This window comes from Malus sylvestris, chromosome 15 (genome assembly GCF_916048215.2).
Source record: "Malus sylvestris chromosome 15, drMalSylv7.2, whole genome shotgun sequence".
NCBI lineage: Eukaryota > Viridiplantae > Streptophyta > Magnoliopsida > Rosales > Rosaceae > Malus > Malus sylvestris.
The window spans coordinates 7,646,326-7,652,778 of NC_062274.1; positions in this window are offsets into that span (position 1 = coordinate 7,646,326).

Genomic DNA, 6,453 nt, shown 5'->3' on the forward strand with positions numbered 1-6,453 from the left:
ATGCTCACGACTCACCAAGAGATTATTGTTTTTCTTAAAAAAAATTATAATTAGCAATTATATATATTTTTTGATTTTTTTATAAATAATTCATGTTTATTATACCGTTATTATATTATTGTTGTTTGTTTAATACTATTTTTTTGTCGACAATACATGATAAATATGTTATCATTATTGAAAATGATATTTTTGTAAACAAAATGACAAAATATGCTTATGTAGCTATTTTCCTTAAAATTTATTGCATTTTGGTTGTTTTTATCCGAGTCATCAGTATGGCAATTTTTTTTTATAAGCTTTTGAGAATTTTTTTTTATATTCGTTTGCTTGCAAGGGTGTAACTTGTAGGCGAGTATCAATCATTACAACAAACAGAACGACTACAAACCAAAAAAAAAGTCACCACAATTAGCCTAGTAGTCTCACTTTTCGTGGACTATGGGTGGAGATAATATAGGGAGAGAGAAAATGTGTGTCGAAGACAGTCTCTGTTTTTAAGTGCAAAGGCTAATTGGATTATTGGAATTATGACTTCGAATCATAGCTTCGAAAATCAGGTGAAAAATGTACTTAAGGTGTCTGATTGCATTCTGAAAAGAATAATGTTAAGGAAATCAACTCATTTGTGTCCCTAATAAGAAATAACCACATTAATTAATACTTAAGTAATAATTCAATGATCAACAATCACATCATTTTGTTTACAAAATTTAGTTTAGAATTTTAAGCTTACTAACATTACCCTTTTGAAAAAAACAAAAAGATTAAGAAAAAAACGTCATGGTCATTCATGAAAATGGGAAGGAAAAAAACATTACCGCTATTAGCCTATTAGTCTATCTTATTGTTTGGTCAAAGCCTGTTTTTCTCTTTTGAACAATCGATATTATCTATATTAAGAAGGAATATGTAAGCTAATCCTCACAATAGACTAGCAATAATGTGGTTCAAATTCTTCTTTGGCAAAAATCGAACCTATAATCTCTCATTTACAAGTTTTCAAGTTCTCTATCGGTCAAAATGTTGTGCGGAAACATCAAGTATGAAACCAATAAGCTAATTTGCAAAATATGACAAGACAAATAATCTAAAATAACACAAGGATTTATACTAGATCGGCGTAAGCCTATGTCCAGTTAAGAGACAGCGAGAAAATTCCACTAATATCAAATTGAAAATTACAAATAGAGTTCAACTCTCAAATTCCAAATCTCACATGCACCCAATAATTCTCACTCATACAAAAAACAAATAAAGAAGATGAAAACATATACTAAATCACTTCTTTCCCAAAAGCACAAATCGTGGCACCGTTATCTTTTGATTGAGTGATTACAAATAAACGAGGAGAGCAGCAGCTCTTCTTCAAATGGGAGAGCCGAATGCCCTCTCCACTGCTCACAAATCGGAGCTGTCAACAGACAGCTCCATTTCTCTCAGCTGCTGCCGCTCTCTCCTCTGCTGTCTTGCACTGAGCAAAAATAGGCTACACTCTCTCTCCTTCTCTCCGTTTCTCTGCTTCCTCAATCAGAAAGCAACCTATTCCCCAAAACAAGGCATAGGAATCATCATGATGTGCCTAGCTTTTACCTTTTCCCCAAAACAAGAAAGAGGCATCATCATTGCTAACAAACATCATCATTGCTGCCCTTTACTGTTAGCCACGAAAGTCATGCCAAATATACTAAACTACACCTCTCTCTGACTCTCACTCAGCCTTTCGCGGTCTCCCCCAAGTAATTATCTCTCTCTTTCTCACCACAAATTATTAGTAGTTTTTCTTTAATGAACACTTATTTGTACATTCACTGTGAATAAGCCATATCGGTCACATCGTAGCTCATTGTGGGCCACGAGACCTCTAATCATATTAGGCCACCATAAAAAGGTCGTACCCAGTGCACAAGGCTCCCGCTTTACGCAGGGTCTGGGAGAGGTGAATGTCGGCTAGCCTTACCCCCATTTATGGAGAGGCTGCTCCCAAGTCTCGAACCCGAGACCTACCGCTCATGGGCGAATGCACTTGCCATCGCACCAAGTGCGACCTCTAAAGAGGTGGGGGGATGCAACACGAGGACTTCCCAGGAGGTCACCCATCCTAGTACTACTCTCGCCCAAACTCGCTTAACTTCGGAGTTCTGATGGGATAACTAGGAAACAGGGCTTTTGAGAAAAGCATGGCAAAGGGAGTTTGAAGGATTACCATCTAAATACAGGCCACTGAGATTTTAAGTTAGAATAATTTTGTTGATATAGATAATATGTTGATTCCTATTGGTTCTTCATTGTGACCTATGTGAGATTTATATGCTTTAGAAATTTCAATTTTTCCGTTTTCATTTTTTTCTTCATTAGGTCCAGATTTGTATGTTAAATTTGGTAGTTAAGTTGAATTGAGTAGTGAATCTAAATGTCTCATTTTGATTTAATGGCTATGACTATATGATCATCCGGTGGTGATGATTAATATTATGATGGACGTACATGTGAAAAAAAAAATTATGAATTTAACATGACTCAGTTACAACTTTTTTTTACGTATATACCGACTCGCTTCAAATTGTTGAAGCGGCTAACAATCTTTCCATGCACTTTTCCAAGATCGGGCAAATCATGGTGGACATAAAGGCGCTACTTTCAACAATTACTGAGGCTACTATATCCCATACCCATCGCCAAACAAACAATATTGCACATAGGGCTTGCCCGTTTTGGTCTCTTGGTGAGTCATGTGTGATTGGGATGATCACCCTCCAACTTTATTTTGGATTTAATTAGTGATGAGATTATGGAGCTTTGAATGGCCTTGTAACAAACCAATGTAATGACTCTATCAATGAATCTACTATCGTTTCTTTGAAAAAAAAAAAAAGGTTTAGGTTCTTTTTTGTTTAGATGACGCAATATTGTTCAACTTATTTTTATTGCTATCATCAATAATTCAAATCACATAGATTTTTTGTTCTCTCACTTCCACTAAAATTGTCATTTATTATTTACTTTTAACAACTTTCATTTTTCCAATTTGTAACAGCAAAATGAAAATGCCTACAGCTAATTAGTATATAAGTACTTAGAAATTTTGGACAATGAGCAGTTAATACTGCTCTTAACTTGCAAAATTTATCACCCTTCGACATATATTTTGTTCCTTAATTATTATAAATAGAGTTGTAAATAAATTTCCACATATATGTAACTAGTATTGTCTATGGTATATATATTTAGAACTTTCAACATATTTTTTACAGTTGGAAAATCTGCACCATTGCGAGGGCAATTTTTGCTAATGAAAGCTATATTTTTCCCAAGCTAATTTACATAATTGTCACATTATCCAAAATCTTCTCGTATCAAAGTTTGGGTCAAAAAGATTAACAAATTGGGACAAAGCATTATCCATTATCCAATGAAAACGTGTGTTTATGTGTGAGAGAGAATAACTTAACCAATCAGAGAACGCAAACACTTTTACATGAGGAGGTCCCCAACGTGAGGGGGAGAACGATCAAAATCGCAAGATGTGAACGGGTTCACGTGGACATGGGGACAGTAAGATATCACATGCCACGTGTCATAATGGGATTGTTGATACACTTGAGCTTTTCACTTGACATAATGCGTATGCACGTGCATGCATGGCACTGGCTTTTAATCCAAGAAACGAATTTGATGTTTGCGTGCTTAACTGGGAAATTAAACGAAAAGAAAATTATAGGGGTGTGATATCCACACACCCCATTTTACTTTTCACACATTTTTTTAATTTTTGGCTGTCAGATCGGAATGAATATAGAAGATCAACGGACATAAATTATCCAGGGGTGTGTGGGAAGTAAAATGGGGTGTGTGGATATCACATCCCAAATTATATCCTGTCCAAAGAGCTAGCAGCCTGACCACACTGCTTTTTCAGAGACTAAAAAACCGTACCAGTAGGAAACAAGATACGACGGAACCAAAAATACAAGGAAACAAGAAATGGCATTTTCCCAGCACTGTGTGCAACAACGAATGACGAGATCAAACTTACCATAGAGTGTGGTTTGTTGGAAAATTATGTAGTCAGATTTTGCCCTCACAATTTCCTTACAAGGAGGTATCTTCAAATGCTGGAGGGAGTTCCCTTAATAATAACAATCATGTCTTATCCGACTAAGAGTAATATTGTAAATAAGTCTACTCAAGATAGTTGAGTTTGTTATGAGACAGTTGTAACAATTTTGTAATTAGTTAGTGATTAGTTAGACAAGATGTAATTAGTTGTTAATACAAGTGAGTTAGTCACTAGTGTGTGTATATATATACACCAACATGTAATCTTATTCCTTATGAAATGAAATCATAATTTTCCTATTATGGTATCTATCACCCGTGTCTAACAATCTTCGATCCTCTTTCTTCTGTTTCCCGCTCATATTTTTCTTCGAAGCTGCAACCCTAGAAATCTAGCAATGGCGACTTCTGGATCTCCTTCCTCCGAATCTGAATCTCAAATTCATCCCGCTTCTATGAATTCTTGCCTTAATTCCTCAAATCCTTCAACAATTTCTTCGATTACAATCCATAACATTGGATCTATGGTTCCAATCAAGCTCACCACAACAAAGTATCTCACATGGAGTGCTTTGTTCGCTCTGATCTTCTGCCGATACAACCTCATCGGAATAATTGATGAAACGATGACTGCTCCGCCCAAATTTCTTCTTGATTCATCTGGAAATTGCACCTCTACTCTGAATCCTCATGATATGACCTAGTTCGAGAATGATTAGAACATTATGATCTGGATCAATTTTACACTCTCAGATTCTCTCATTCCCTACACTGTTGGAGTCAATTCGGCTTGTGAGCTATGGTCAAAATTGGAATCAAGACTTGCGACTGCTTCTCGATCACACATTCATGAGCTTCGTTCTCGTCGTCACAACATCACTAAGGGTGACTCTACGACTACAGTTTATCTTCAACAAATTGAAGAAATTGCTAATGCTCTTGCCAACATCGATGATCCGATTGACGCAATTGAGTTGATCTTTGTCACTTTACATGGTTTTCCCTTTGAATCTTTCATTGATGCGATTCAGTTTTGGCATGATTCCACTACCATTGATGAACTTCATAGTTTTTTTCTAAGCAAGGACTTCAGTTGAATAATCGTAAGAAAACTTCTCCTTTGGCGCCGATTCAAGCCTTTAATTCTTATGCTGGACTGAGTAATATTGTAAATAATTCTCTCTCTCTCTCTCTCTCTCTATATATATACACACACACACACACATCAACATGTTATCATATTCCTTATGAAATGAAATCATAATTTTCCTATTAGGGAGTTCTCTTAATCAATAAGTTAAAATCTCCGGTCTTAATCAACTAAGTCACAAGCGGTTAGCTACAAATTGAGAGGAATGGATTAACAAAAAACATTATCCAAGTGAAATGCTTACGTTACTAATGTGTCAGTAATTATGATATATTACAATCATTCGTGGCTAAGTGAACCTCATGATCCGACTCCAAAAACGAAGCCAACGACCCAAAATCAAATTTAAACGTTTCAACCACGTTTATTCAAAAGAAAATAGTGTTATAATCACCAATTTTGTCATCAAATTTATTTATTGTGAGCTCAGATTTAAAAATAAAAAAATATAAAAAAAGGAAAAAAAAAGGGTCACATTTTATACATATTTAATTTTGACTAGTCTAAACCCCATACATCGATAAAACATTACACCAATAATTTGATGTGAAAGCTAATTAGTTTGGTATTTAATGTAAAAGCTAACTAGTTTGGTTTAGGCTTAGTACAGAGATACACGCATACATAAACATACTTGTCAAGGGCATTTGACAATCTTTCCCTTTAAATCAAAAGATACTACTAATATCGTATGAACAATTTATTTTTGGTTCCAAAGTAGGGTTTAGGTACCCACACTTTGGTATATGGATACATATAGAACTTTACACATTTTGCATAACAGCAGAAAGTAATTAGAAAGTTAAATATAGAATATACAGCTATACAAGAAATCAGAATATATATATATATATATATATATATATATATATATATATGATCCAAAAAAAATTATATCAGAAAAATAAATAAATAAATATTTATTTATATTTACCCAGGTTTTGTGTATTGGTTGACAGAAATGAACTTTACTTTTACTGATCACAATCCTTGCAACACAAGTTTCCAGATGTTCGTGTTCCTTTTATTGTTGTTGTTTGTCTTTCCTTTGTGTCATTGGACCGCCTTCTTAGTGACGGATGAAGAAGAATAAGGACTCTATAAATTGATTTTTTTTTCATGCTTTATGTTTTTGTAAGTGTGTACTTAATGTAAATTTGTTCTCTGAAAATAAAACTCCTTATTTTTAAGTTCGATAATTTAGTTTTAATTTTTAAATACAAAACAAAATATAGCATTACAAA